Raw genomic sequence first — 16,287 nt, forward strand, 5'->3', positions numbered from 1 at the left:
AACAATCAAGGAAATCACAATTATCATGAATTACCTCAAATTGCATTATTGAAAGAAAATAAAGAGAACAAGAGTATCATGATTACAAAACCTAGAAACAAAATAAGAGAAATTACAACAAGAGAATAGGGATAGAGAGAAGGACCAAAGTGTGGCAATCATCAATTGAAGGTAGAAGTAGAAGAAGACTTGAATTAAACCTAGAACTATGAGATCCTAATCTAACCCTAATTCCTAATCCTAATTCTAGAGAGAAGAGAGAGCTTCTCTCTCTAACTCTAACTACTTCTAAAACTAAAACTATGACTAATGATTAAAAGTAAAAGTAAAGTATGAAAAGTATGTAAAAGTATCTTGATTCCCCTTCAATCCTTGGCTTAAATAGCATCAGAAATGAGTTGGATTGGGCCTACAAGGCTTCTAAAATCGCTGGCCACGTTTGCATTAAGTGGGTCATGTGCCACCATCGGCGCGTCCGCGTCATGTGCGTGTGCGCGCCCCTATGCGCGATGCAACTATGGCAAATCTTATATCGTTTCGAAGCCCCGGATGTTAGCTTTCCAACCCAATAGGAACCGCATCATTTGGACCTCTGTAGCTCAAGTTATGGCCGATTAAGTGCGAAGAGGTCGGCTTGACAGCTTTCCGGTTCTTTCATTTCTTCATGAGTTCTCCAACTTTTCATGCTTTCTTTCTTCATTCCCTTGATCCAATCTTTGCCTCCTAAACCTTAAATCACTTAACAAACATATCAAGGCATCTAATAGAATCAAGGTGAATTAAATTTAGCTATTTTGAGTCCTAAAAAGCATGTTTTCACATTCAAGCACAATTAAAGGAGAATATACAAAACCATGCTATTTCTTGAATAAATATGGGTAAAAGGTGATAAAATCCCCAAAAATCAATACAAGATAAACCCTACAAATGGGGTTTGTCAGGGAGCACTTGCAAAAAACACTTCGACGTTCAAGTAAAAATATGAGTTATGAGAAAATAAGAGAAATGTATTAGAGTGAGTTCTGTGACCTGTCTTACTCCGAGGTTACTTATCTGCTTATATAGGCGTTTTTAGGCTTGTTCAGTTATAGCCTATTTTAGGATTCTCTGCTTTTGCCGAAGTTATCCTATTGTTAACGTTAGCTTTGTCAGTTGAGATATCAAGCTGTGCATAACTCGTCTGATTTATGCAGTTTATTATTATTTTATTTTGTGCTGAGATATGCGTTATTTAGCCGAGATCTACGTTGTTTGGCCGAAATATACGTTACGTATCACGTATATTAAAAAATATATAAAAAAATAAAATTAATAACTAAATACCATATATAACAACGAATATTTAGAGTTATTAAGCAGGCCAAAAGTCTTAACTACTCTTTACATTTTCTTCAAAGTTAAGAGAGTGTACACACTCAAATGCTTGCCTCAAAATTTCTGATAGGTGGATAAATACCTTCCTACTTATCATAAACATAGTTCATTAACTTGTTAACCGATTCAATTATATATTACTTATTATAATTATTTATAGCAATAATATATAATTTTATATACACAGATGATTTTTATATAAAATTAATTATAATAGATGAGATAAATTATAATGAGTAGATAGATAATATATATAATTAATAATTTTTCTCATATATTACGTTATCATTTATTTATATAAAATTATAAATTATATTAATTTTTTTATTAGATAAATTAAATAACTTCTAATTTTAGACATCACATCATAAATTTACACGTTTCACACTTATACAACTAACATTTTTTTAAGAATTTTCATACATCACATACATGGTTAAGATTGAGATTCAAGTGCAGCATATATGCTAATGTAGTATTAGGTGGATATTATCATGAAGATTTTATAATTATCATTATGTAATAATATATTTTTATTATTAGGTGGAGTGCTTTCGAGAACAAGAACACATGCACCGGGAATTCATCTACAGAGCAGCTCCATTTTCTATCCTCTTTGTCCCAAATTCCTCTCCTTGCTCCGAAAATCCACTCAGAGAATTAATATAATCTAAGAATAGCTCCTCTGATAGCCGGCCTTTCTTCTTTCTAGCATTCCAACTTTTTTCTGACCTTCCGATTCTGAATCCGTAGGACACTTCTCTGTTCTCATGTATACCTACACGAGATCTCGAACTTGAAACGAAACATCACTCTCCTCTTTCTTTTACCTTTCTCTCTATCCTGGGGTCAAACTCACACTTTCTGGAGCTATAGCATACATTGAGCCAACAGGGAGAGCCCTCTAGAATAGCAAAAGCCTTTGCTGCTTACCATCGGACTCATTCCCGTCCTCACGAGCCTTGACGCGTTCTTGTCGCGTCTCCTTGTCACTGCCTTGGTCTCCCCCACCTTTGGCGTGACTGCCCCTCTCCTGTAAGTCAAGTGGCTTTCGCCCCTTTCCTCTTTATGTTTGCCCTTAGCATGGGCAAAGTCCATCAAAGACTCGGTCTCGTTGATGGCTTCGTCCATATACTATAAAAATATTATCTTTTTAAAAAAAATATGACTAAACAAATAAAATATATTTTTAATATAAAACTCTTTATAAAAAGATATTTTTAATATTTTCGTTTGAATAAGTGCCTCTTAATTATATCTCAACTATGAGTTCTACTTTTATGAATAAATTTTATTGTTAATGAGTAAAGTCAAATTTATATTTAACTTACTCAATCACTTTCAAGTTTCAACCTTATAATTTTATGTAACGATAATAATTAAAAATCATTTAAAAAAATTAATTAAATATATTAAATTTTTTACCATTCTTCCTTATATTTACATAAAAGATAACTTTTAACATGTCACCAAACCCTTATAAATGTAGTCCAATTATCCAGATGCGATTATTACTGTATTAGGTACTGGTACATAGAAAATCCAACAGGCTCACTTAAAGAGTAACTATACTAATTAATCTAAAATCAGTTTATCTTTTTCTGTGTTGAAGAAGAGGGAGAGGCAAAAAATGATCATAAGTATCTCACATTATATATAAAACCAGTTCCTATCACTGCATGCATGCAGATGCAGATAATGGCAAACACAATAGAGTTAGATAACGAACAACCTTTTCTCTTCCCACTAACAAAATCCAAAGTGCTTCCTGACCCTTCAAAGTTCTTCTCTAAAAACCTTCTCGCTTCTCCATTGCCTACAAACTCATTCTTCCAGAACTTTGTCCTCGGCGATGGCAATATTCAAGAGTACATTCACCCTTACCTCATCAAACCCTCTGATTCCTCTGTTTCTCTCTGCTACCCTTCTCTCTCTGTCTCCTCTCATTCCATGCACCAAGTCTTCACACCTGATCTCACTATCTCTTCCTCAACAAGTACTCCTTCCCACCATGTTATATCTTCCTTCAGTGATCTCAGTGTCACTCTCGATTTTCCTTCATCTAATCTCACTTTCTTCCTTGTTAGGGGAAGCCCCTATGTTACTGGTTTTTTGTCCCAACATGCATCTTTTTCTATAACCTCCATCCATAAAATCTCTTCTTTTTCTTCAAAAGCTTCACCAATTAAGTATACTCTTCAGCTTGACAATGGTCAGAAATGGCTTATCTATACTTCTTCACCAACCATATTTAGCTTCAGCCTTGACATGAAACTCACTTTCTGCAATATTTCTTCTGATGAGGCTCCTGTGATGGTTCGGATAGCAGTTATGCCAGATTCAAGTTCAAAAAGCGAGGTTGTTCTTGACAGGTACAGCTTTTGCTGCCCTGTTTCCTGGAGAGGCTATCTTCACTAAGCCATATTGTGTTGAATACAAATGGGAGAAGAAAGGGTTTGGTAGTTTGTTGATGTTGGCTCATCCTCTCCACCTTCAACTTCTGTCTAAAGATGGGGGTAATGTGACTGTTCTTAAATATTTTAAGTATAGAAGCATTGATGGGGACCTTGTTGGGGTTCTTGGAGATTCATGGTTGTTGGAAGCAGAACATGTTCCTGTAACTTGGCACTCTACTAGAGGTGTCAATCAAGACTCCTACGATGAAATCAAACAAGCTCTTTGTAAAGATGTTGGTGCTCTTTGTTCGTCAAAAATAGCTAATACTTCATCTTACTATTATGGCAAATCGATTGCAAAGGCAGCAAGGTTTGCATTGATAGCTGAAGAGGTTGGTTTTCTTGACTTGATTTCACTTGTTAAGAAATTCTTGAAAGAAACCATTCAGCCATGGTTAGATGGCACTTTTAAAGGGAATGGATTTCTGTATGAAAAGCAATGGGGAGGTCTTATTACTAGACTAGGTGCTGATAGTTCAGGAGCAGAATCTGGGTTTAAATTTTACGACAGTCATCATGTTCAACTGGGGTATTTTGTATATGGAATTGCTGTTCTTACGAAGATTGATCCGAATTGGGGTAAGAAGTATAGGTCAGAAGCATATTCAGTCATGGAAGATTTCATGAACTTGGGAGGAAAAGATTCAAAATCTAAGTATACACGTTTAAGGTGTTTTGATCTCTTCATGTTACACTCATGGGATTCAGGGCTAGAGGATCGTGATGGAAGATATCAAATGAATAGTGGTGAAGCTGTGAATGCATATTATTCAGCAGCGTAGATGGGTTTGGCATATAATGATTCAAATCTTGTTGCTATTGGTTCAACTCTTGCATCATTGGAAATTCATGCTGCTCAAATGTGGCGCCAGTTAAAGAGGGATGATAAAAAGTTTGATGATTTTACAAAGGAGAATAAGTTAATGGAGGTTCTATGGTCTAATCTGAGGTCAAGAGGATTTTGGATTGATTGTCCGGGTTCGGAAGTTAATGGACTTGGCATTCATGTTCTTCCATTGCTGCCTGTTACTGAGTTCTTATTTTCCAACGTTTGTTTTGTGAAGGAGTTTGTGGAGTGGATTATGCCTTATTTGAACAGGGATGGTGTTGAAGAAAAATGGAAGTGGTTGGTTTATGCAATGGAAGGAATTTATGATAATGAAGCTGCATTGAAGAAGATTAGGGAGTTGACAAGTTTTGATGATGAACGGAACTCATTGAGCAATCTGTTATGGTGGCTGCACAGCAGAAGAGGCCATGAAGATCATCATCAGGATTCTTGTAATGGAAACCATGTTTTAATATTGAATACCGTGTTATAATATGGTATTACTTCTTGAATTGCATCCCTTAATACTTTCATTTGTGCTAGTAAAATTTGGAAAACTCTTATATGCTTATAATTAAGTCCCTAGACGCCCCACACAAGTTTCTAATCTTTCACTAAACTTCAAAGTTACATGTAATATATTTAATAATTAATATGCAATAGGTAAAAATAATATTATTTTTCCTTTTTAAATAAGTCTTCATAGGTTTGATCTTGAGAATAGAAAAAAAATATATAGAAAAACTTAATGTTGTCTTTACTAATCTTATTCTTTTATAATTTTCAATGATATAGTTATTCTTAACTATTATAATTGTAACTTGTAAGAATTCTTTAGTAATAATCAAGCTGAGTAAATGATAATCGTGCGTCAAACTCTTTATTACGTACCAGTAGCTGCTTGAGTTATTTAAAGAGGAGTGTAAGAGTTAGCAACTTTTGTAATTTGTAGTCATTAAATAATTATTAATAATATTTTTAATAGTGTATTAATAATATTTTTAATAGTGTGAGATTTTATTCAGTAATATAGGATTACTCATTTTTATTTTACTAGTTATATACTGACCAAAATTTAATAAAATTGTTGTCCCTAAACTTTTTCTTATTTAAATATCATATTACTAATTGAATTTTTAAGATTGATGTAGTAGTCTTCTACCCAAAAGTAATGAATTGAGCAAACACTTAAATTTGTTTCTAAAAAATTTTGATATGACACTTTGATTTTTAATAAATTTTTATTATTTTAAATTAAAAAAAAAACTTAAACGTTAATATTTCAGTTAATACTAACATAAAGAAAAAAAATGAAATTCTTTAAAAAAATTTCTAAAATTTAATTAAAAGAAATGTTAAAAATATAAACCCAATAAAAACAATTAAAAATTCATCTACTGTAGTGAATTTTATATTATACTTTAGACTTATTCATCTATTAGGTACTGTAAGCCTCCATTATTATTAGGGAGTCACTCAAATAAAGACACCTAAAACGTCTTTTTTTAAAGATATTTTTTAGTAATTAAAATTTAATATATATAATTAATTAAATCATATTTTTTTTTGTCAAAATTAGGATAGACAAATTGATTTAACCAAAAAAATTGTGAATCAAATTTTAAACTGATCTAAATTAATATTATTTTTTTTATAAAAAATAACTACAATACCCTTATTATAGAAAATTATTAAAATACTCTTATTATAATACATTTTCAATAAAAAATTTATAATGCACGAAAGAGTTAAATAACTACTGCAATCATGAGTAAATTAAAAGAGTACATAAGAGTACATAGAAATAACTATCCATAACTATCAAAAGTACATAATAACTAGTAATATTAACTGAAATAGCCTATAGTAAAAAAATTTAGTATAACTATTATAATATTATATTCTATTTATAATAGTTACCACCATATCTTATAGCCTTATACCACCATAACTATAAGAGTATAACTATTATAATATTATAATAATAAGGCTAGTAGTAAATATGTAACTATTATAAGAGTACATTATATCTCTTATTATTAAAATTTTTTTTTTAATATTAACTTTATAACTTGATATATGATTGATGTGTTATTTGATTAAGAAAGACACTGTAGTATATATATAATTTTGTGATATATATTTTGGATATTAAATCATGTATAGTAATATTAATTTATTTAATTTTGTGTATGTAATTTTGATTTCTGTTACCTGTGGCAGTTCTATTCTCATGTGCTTCCATTCCTGTGTTTTTGAAAAGTAAAATATAATTATTAAGAACTAATTCAATTCATAACAAAAAAAATTAAATTTAGTTATCGTGTTACCTGTAGCAAATTGATGATAGGTGGTAGCTCTGGCCATTTGTCTAATTGTAGTCAATCTGACTACCCCTATATTTATAGTTAATCGGTACTTCCACCAGTGTTTGGAATTGGAGTTGTATCAGTTGGGATGGCAATTTGTTTTCCTTTTCGAATTATCTCCTAGTAACTTGCACGTCTTCTAGCTCGGTATTGTTGTCTTTATTCTTCGGTCATGTTTTCGCCTAGCATAATCTGTCCAAATGGGTCGACGTTGACGTGGCTGTTGATTTCGTGAAGTTTTCATTTTTATTTGTCAAAAAGATAACAATGATATGCAGAGAAGAAAAACTTTTGTAAGACCAAAATTGAAAGGGAAGGAGTAATTTAATTCTGTTAAGTATGATTGAAGGTGGAACAGTTTTTATTGAAAGTGAGTTAGTTTTTAAAGTGAGTACGTAGTAGTAGCAGTTTTTTTTTTTTTTCATTTTTAAAATACGTCGTGGGTTAACGGTGAATCAGTTTGGTACTCTATCTATAGTGGAGTAAATTCTTTCCTTGATCAAAAAATAATAAACATGCTGTAGTAAAATGTTTGTTATACTGAATCCAATGTTTAACAAAAAAAAAAAAAAAAGGGGTAAAATAGTAAGAAAAAATTGGATACCAAATTTTCTTATTCCCATTATACATTGGTATAGTCTATTATATATTGGTATAGTCCATTATATATTGTATATTGTATTAGTATAAATTTAATTAATGAGTATATTTTTACGTGTGATTTTTTAAAAAAATAAATATTGGACATCAAATATATGTAAACCATACGTTGTAAATTCAATTATTCTAATGACTTTAGTTAATAATGATTTATTTTTTTTATACTTTAAATACTATTGTCCCATTGAAATAACTATTAATAAAATAAATATATTTTATATACTATCAATTATTGTACTATAATGATATAATGATCACTTATATACTATTATATTATGAGGTATTATGTATAAAAAATATTTATAAAAAGTAGTAAATAATTAATATTTTGTTGACGTAATTTTATTTATATTATTAATTAAAAATAATATAATTAATAAAAAATAAAAAATAATTTTATTTGTATTATGGGCTATTTTATTTATATTTTATTTTTTATTTTGTTATTTATATTAATTATTTATATTTTAATAATTTTAAAAAAATATCATGAAAAATTAAAGATAAAAATATAATTAATAAATTTAATTTTAAAATATCATGTATCTTGAGTACGTAGCGTAAGTTTTTTCTATAATATCTTATAAGAGTATAACTATTATAATAAGGTAGCACGTTGACTAAGAAGAATAACAACAAGCAAATTAATCAAGAAAATCAAAGAACAAGCTAAGCCATGCATTAAGAACAAGAAGAAGAAAAACGTAGAAGAGAAGAACATGATAGCAAGCCTTAGCAATGATCCTCTATAACAGCAAGTTACGTAAAGAAAGAACCTGAAAAAGCGATGATCCTCTAATTAAGAAGAACCTGAGCAAGCATTAGCGATGATCCTCTAGCAAGCCATGCATTAAAAAGAAGAAGAAAAAAAAAAACAAAACCTGAAGCGAGCGCAGAGAAGAACCGAAGAAGCTGCGATCCCAAGCGATAAAGAACAAGAACAAGAAGAAAACCTGAAGAATTAGTTAACGAATATATATTCAGATTTGTAATTGTAATATTATAGGCTATAGTTTAACGAATATTTCTCGATAATATTATAATAGTAATACTCTTATAGTTTATTAATAAGGCTATTTTGTTCCTATTATAAATTAGGCTACTAGTAATATTATAATAGTTATACTCTTATAGTTACGGTGGTATAATACTATTATAAGTATTATGTACTGAAATAGCCTATAGTTTATACTCTTATTAGAAAGATTTATATTTTTTTTAATTATGTACTCTTGTTAGTAATAATATATTTTCAGATTTTTAATTAAAAAAAGTTATTAATCCACGAAAGAATTAAATAACTACTGCAATAGTGAGTAAATTAAATAATTGCTCCACTTATAAATATTCTTCACCTCACTGTTGTTCGATTTTTTTTTCTGTATCTTGTTCTTTTTTTTGTTCTGATATGCATTTATTAAGAAATAGAGTTGATACAATTTTTATGCCAACTTCATTGCCGTATCTATATTATACCTTTTAAAGAATACAGGAATAGAAACACACGATAATGGAACTGGTCCAAATAATAGACGTCATGATAATATAAGTGGGTGATATTTTATATTTATGGTTTATTTTATTTTTGAGTACTCATTTCTAATTTAAAAAAAAAAATTCAAAAGACAAGTACTCTTTATCTTATTCTATTTTTACATCTAAAGTTTGTATTTTTTTTATAACTATAGATCGAGCACTACTGTTCAATATCTAAACAAGTTTTTTATATTATCCAGTTTCAAACAATATATAAAGGCAATACTACAATTTGATGTCCAACTTTTGAAGAAATCATATCTCTTCAAATAATTCATTTCACAAAATAAATTTAATGGATAAAATAGTAACAATAATTTTTTTAATATTTTATCTTCATCATATAATATATAATATTTATTCAAAGAATTTTTCGTAATGAATAAATTTAAAGATATGTTATTGCACACTACTATATATAAAATGCCTAATAACAAACAAGATTATGAATTTCATAATAAATAATTAAAATAGATAATTAACAAATAAAAAATTTTAAAATAGATAATACATTCATAATACTAATAATAGTAATTGTAATAAAGTTAATTATTTTATATTTTATATTTTTTAATTAAAAATAACATTTTAATATAATTTTTTTTTAATATTTTAAAAAATTTATGACGTAATAATTGATAATAAATAAAAAGATTTATATTTTTTATGCAGTTATACAAATTATATTTAATTTATTTAAAAATAAAAGAGATTATATTTGTTATTTTAAGTTATATGTAAAAAAATTATTTATTTATTTATCTATAAATATATTCTATATTTATTAAAATTTATCAATATTTTTTTATATTGTTTGATACGTATTATTAAAGTTTATGTTTATTAAAGTCGATTAATATTTTTATTTATATATTAATATGTATCTATAACAATATATAAAGTCAATACAAAGAATTGACCATAACTTTAGTTTTCAAATTTTTTTAACTATATTTATTCTCTAACAAACTATTTCATAAAACAAATTATAAGGACAAAATAGTCATAAAATTTATTTTAAAAAATCCAATAACATCCCACTAAAACAAATTATAAGGATAAAATAGTCATAGTTTTGTTACTCTTATAACCATGATAATACATCTCCCAACAAAAAAAATGCACATCAATGTCTTCACATTTTTCACCATCTTCATATTTTGTTTAATTTTATGTTAGTTTTAGTTTTAGTTTATATTCTTTGTTTTATCAATGTCTTCACATTCTTCACCATCTTCATGTTTTATTTAATTCTATATTAGTTTTAGTTTATATCCTTTTATTTTGTATCCTTTTATTTTGAGTACGTTGTACTCTCACAGACTCACTGTTAGTTTGATTTCACTCTAATTATTATATTAAAGTTTTATTTGTAATTTTTTAGAAAAATCTACTAATTTTATTCTTCATACACACTTTTATGTGTTTCTCTTACTATCGACCTTCTCTTTTTTCAACACCCTCAATTGCATTGCTTCCTTCGTCTTCCATTACTTCCACTTACCTTTAGTTTACTTATTTAATTTATATTTTTAGTCATTCTTTTATCCTTTTAATTCATTCCCAATTTTTTACGTACAAAATAGTTCTGTCTTTTTTCCTTATCAATTTGATGTAAAAAAAAAAAAACCATTTTTTTATCTTATCGATTTGATGTAGAAAGAAAATATTTTCTTTTTATCTAGTATGTGTTCTTATTTTTGTTTACATGTCTTTACCTATAAATGATGGAAGGAAGAAGTTTCATAAATATTTTGTTAACTTATTATTTTTAAATTGCTTTGCAATAATATTTTTTTTAATTTTTTAAATTATTGATTATATAGAGTATTATATTTGAAATTTGAGTATATAAATATTTCTTCTGAAATAAAATAATCATTTATCTTAAGGAGTGGCTAATTTATTTAATTGGCATGTATAAAGGGCGCAAGAAAGTTCACACCTATCAAAGGTTTGTTAAAAATATTAACATATTAATTTTCTGAACTATCTAAACTATTAATTATATAGAGTATTGAATTTCACATTTAATTATAAAGAGTACTAGAATTGACATTTATTAATTTTTTAAATTATTGCAAAAAGATTATTAATTAATTTAATATTATTTGTCTGTCATATGATTGGCATATAAAAAACATATAATACCATAAATATAGTAAGATAAGAACTTTGTTAATTGATTTTGTTAATCTCTTTTTTATTTTTAATCTATTTTATATTGGATAATATTATTTTTTATTAATTATTAGATTGACATATAACATTTAAATATGTCAAGATAAGAACTGTGTTATATATTTTTCGTTATTTCAACTTTCATGATTATTTTTTTTCTCTTTATTTTTCTATGTCATAGGCCATGTAAGTTTTAATTTATTATTTATCTTATATATATTCTATTTTAAAAACTATTTTATTTTTTTAGGTTTTCTAATTTGTTTTATTGTATTTTTCTTTTACTTTGAAAATTTTCTGGTCTGAAGATAATAGGTTTGAATTTTGGTAATTTATTGAGTCTAATCGAAATAAACACATTGAAATATAATAAACAGAATCGTTAATTCAACATTTATTAATGGATAACTACTAGAAAAAAATATTACATAAATAATAGAAATAAGTTGATAATATACAAACTAATTTAGAGAGAGAAAAAAAACGTAACAAAAGGAAGATATAGATTTTCACCTTTTGTTATATGGTAAATTGATTATATATAATATAATAAATGGTACATGTTCTCAATATAAGAACATGAGATTTAATATGACGACCCTTTCATGATGTTTCTCTGCCTTAATAAAAAAACTAATATCATTTAGACTTAAAATATTTATTTTTGTACTTAATAAAAAATCTAATATCATTTAACTTTAATTTTTAACTTTCAAGATACATGAAAGATAATTTAAAAGATACTTATTATATAGGAAGTTAAAAATATTCTAAATTTAAAAAATTATTTAATAACAAAATTAAGTTTGTTCAAAATCGTAGGGAGAATTAGAGAGAGAAAGAGAAAGTTGGGGATTTTTAACTAATTATAAAGAATCACCACCATTAAAGCTATTAAATTTGAGTATATTAAGTGAGGTCGAAGAAGCAAACCATGACGATAAATCTAAAATTTTTTTTGTCTCTTTTTATATAGTGTTTCAGTTTAAGTAACTTTTCTTTATGGATAATATTTAAATGACGAACAAAATAATAAGATTCGTATTAGACTATGAAAATTAATCTAATCCTTATAATATGATGTCATTATTTCAAAACATGTAAAATAAAATCATAAAGTATAATTTAATTGATGTGCACAATAAAATAAATATAAAACTTATAAAATAGCAGTCAAATGTGGATAGCAATGGTTGCCTTCCGTCCTAAGCTAAGGTACTATATTAAACTACGACTTAAATTTATAATGATTAGTTAAAAAACTTACAATTATAGTACTATTTTTTATTATTTTAGTTGAAAATAATTATGATTACTAACATCAAATTTTGATAATTTGGAAAAATTTTAAATGTTTTATGTCTTAATTCTTTTAGTAAAACTTCAACAACTCATAAAAGTTAACACAATAGATGGTTATAAATCAAAGTAATAGATAAGAGTAAACGTTGCGATAATGATACTTAGTGATAATTAATAACGATAAGATGAAGAGAATGTGGAAGGAGAAAAAAATGAGAAAGGAGAACAAGGTAATATAATAGTGGCGATGAGACAATGGCATGTATGTATATAGAGAATAATATATAGTAAGAGAAAGAATAGTGTTTGATATAGTGAGTGAATATAATAAAAACAGAAAAGCTCCTCATACAAGCCCTAATGGCTTGTATGCTTTTACAAGTTCATTAACAAATAAAACAAATAACGCGCTGCTACACATACGTGGTATACACGCGCTATATAAGATCCCTCGTATATCTAACTGCCAAATTTAAAAGATTTCTTTCCTTCTTCGTTTTCGTTATTTGGAGATTTGCTTGTTCTTCTTCTCGCGCCTCTTGGAGATTTGCTTGTTCTTCTTCTCGCGCGTCTTCCCTCCTTCTTCTCCATCGTTCTTTTCCTCTCCTCTTCTCAGCGGTATGTTCTTCGTTTACGTTACTTTCCTCTCTCTGTGCAACTCGAGCTTCGTTTTGTATTTGATTTGTTGTTTTCTGAAATCAAAGTTTGAACTCGTTTTGAAGATAATGGATCATTCAACCTCAGATTGTCAGCTGAATCCAGGCGAAGTGGATTATGAATATGAATCTAATGAAGTCCCTGAGGTTTGATTTACGTAGCATTGTGTAGTTGAAAAATTCCTGAACATTGACTGTGAAACTAACACGTTAACGTGAATCTGTTGATTGAATGTAATTTATTAGTTTTGATTAATTATCTGGAATTTATAGCAGACGCTCGGGTGTAGATCAGAACTTGTTTGGGTGTATTTTCTCGAGAAGTGTGGGTGTATTTACAGTTCATTGGTTTTATGTTATTGTAACTGAGTTGTTGTTGTTCGGGTGTATAATATCAGACATGATCGGGTGTATTTTTAGTTTTTGACATGGTGTATTCTGCAGCCTGTGTATTTACAGTTTATGGCTTTTTATGTTATTTTAACTGAGCTGTTGTTGTTCGGGTGTATTATATCAGCATTGATTGGGTGTATTTTTAGTTATTGACATGGTGTATTTTGCAGCCTCTCTCTGTTGTTGATGACCAGCTTGTTCCGAAGGTTATAATGACCTTTACCACCCTTGAAGATGCTGGAAAATTTTACAAGAACTATGCCAAGGCTGCAGGTTTCTCTACAAGAGTTCGGTGCACAAATAGGAAGGGAAACAAGATTAAGAATCAACTGATTACATGTAGCAGAGAGGAAAAATGGAAATCTAAAATATCTCCGACCGAGAAGACCAATCCGACAGCCGGTTTAAACTGTCCTGCAAGAATTTATATACACACATTGAAGGATGTCGGTGCTTGGATCATTTCAAAGGTTGTGCTGGATCATTCACACCCCTGCTGTCCAAGTAAACCAGAGATGCTCAAACAGCACAGGGAACTAAGCATGTCCATTCGTCGTACAATAGAGAATAACGAGGAGGCCGGTATCAGACCAAGCAAAACCTACCAATCATTTGTTGCGGCTGCCAGGGGTCACCGCGAGTTAAATTTTATCGAAAAGGACGTGAGGAATTACATTACCAGGGAAGTGCGAAATGTTTCCGAACAAGAAGATGCAAAGAAATTTGGGAAATATTTTTTAAGAATGAAAGAGAAGAATCCGAATTTCTTTTTTGAGCTCGAACTCGAGGAGGATCAATCGATTAAGCTGGCTTTTTGGGCCGATGCAAGAAGCAGAGCTGCCTTTGAGTATTTCGGAGACGTTGTTTCATTCGACACCACCTACAATACAAACAGGTAACAAACTGCCCCTGTTTAAGATGCTAAATTAATGTATTTTTATGAATCCGCAGCAGAGGTGTATATTGCCTTTTTGTTTGGGTGTATACTAAGCATTTGTTGGGGTGTACCTAACGATTTTGCATTCTGGACTATGGTAATTTGTTTCAGGTATAATTTGGTCTGTGGTTCTTTTGTCGGGGTGAATCACCACGGTCAGTCAACACTTCTCGGATGCTCTTTGATGAAAAACGAAGAAATTGAATCATTCAAATGGTTATTTGAATGCTGGCTTCGTTGCATGGGAGGAAACGCTCCGAAAGGGTTTCTCACCGATCAGTGCGCATCAATGAAAAGGGCTTTAGAGGCCTGTATGCCAACAACAATTCACCGTTGGTGTATTTGGCACATCATGAAGAAGATTCCAAGCAAATTAAATGGGTACAAGGGACATGCCGATATCGAACAAGAAATAAGCCAAGTGGTTTGGAACTCTCACAGCAAAGACTCATTCGATAGGAATTAGAATGATTTTCTGCTGAATTTTGGTCTTGGGGACAACAAGTGGCTTTCAGGTAATGTATTTTTAAAATCTGCAGCAGAGGTGTAAATTGCATGTTCCCCCGGGTGTATTTATAGTCTGTGTTTGGGTGTATTCTGCAGATCTGTATGAAGACCGTCATATATGGGTTCCTATCTATCTGGATCACCACTTATGGGCAGGGATGAGAAGCACACAAAGGAGTGAGAGCATGCATTCATTTTTTAACAAGTATATCACCCGGAATAGCTCGCTTATTCAGTTCGTCAAACAATACGATAATTGCCTCGGAAGTAGGGAGCAAGCAGAGAGAGAATTAGATGCTGCAGATTTTCATACGGTCATACCGTGTGCAACCAAATCCTTTATTGAAGCTAAGTTTCAAGATGCGTACACTCATCAAAAGTTTAGGGAAGTCCAAGCGCAATTCAGAGGAAAGGCGAATTGCATCACCAGATTAAAGAATTCTGCTCTAGGCTATTCAGTATACGAAGTCGTTGAACAAGTTTCCAGCTCAATATTCAACAAGTTTGTGGTTACTTACGACTCAGTTGCAGCCGAGGTAAAATGCCAATGCTTATTATTCGAGTCGAGAGGGATACTATGTCGTCACGCACTAAGCGTGTTAAGCTTCGAACAAGTAAGCCAAGTGTCACCCAGATATATACTGGAACGATGGAGCAAGAAGGTAAAGAGGCGACACACACACATAAAGAGCAGCCACGACGAGCCACTGTTGGAGCCAAGAAGCAAGAGGTTCGACCAATTGGTTTTTCGTTCGCAAAATATTTGCAAATTTGCATCCGAATCGGAGGAGCTGACTGCAATTCTGCACCGTGCGTACGATAACGTCATGGCTGAGATGGAATCATTAAAAGCCAAAAGGAAGGGGACATGTTCTTTATCCCACGAAGACGCCAACTTGGAATCCGTTAACGAGCTTCAAAGCCCGCCAAGGATTCGAACAAGAGGACATCCAAAAAATAGGCTAGGTTCAAAGTTGGACAAACAGATTACAAATGCCACAAAGAAGAAGAAAACGAAAGTTTAAGTGAGGTAAAACTAATGTTCTTTAAATTTGTGGGGATTGAGTTTATTTTTCTCGTTAATAGT

At 29.8% G+C, this 16,287-nt stretch overlaps 1 pseudogene; it reads left to right on the forward strand.

The window, feature by feature from the left end:
* Positions 1 to 3,057: 3,057 nt before the first annotated feature.
* On the forward strand, positions 3,058 to 5,152 carry LOC107637383 (glucan endo-1,3-beta-D-glucosidase-like; annotated as a pseudogene).
* The last annotated feature ends 11,135 nt before the right edge of the window (positions 5,153 to 16,287 follow it).

This window comes from Arachis ipaensis, chromosome B4 (genome assembly GCF_059453495.1).
Source record: "Arachis ipaensis isolate K30076 ecotype BB chromosome B4, ASM5945349v1, whole genome shotgun sequence".
Classification (NCBI taxonomy): Eukaryota; Viridiplantae; Streptophyta; class Magnoliopsida; order Fabales; family Fabaceae; genus Arachis; species Arachis ipaensis.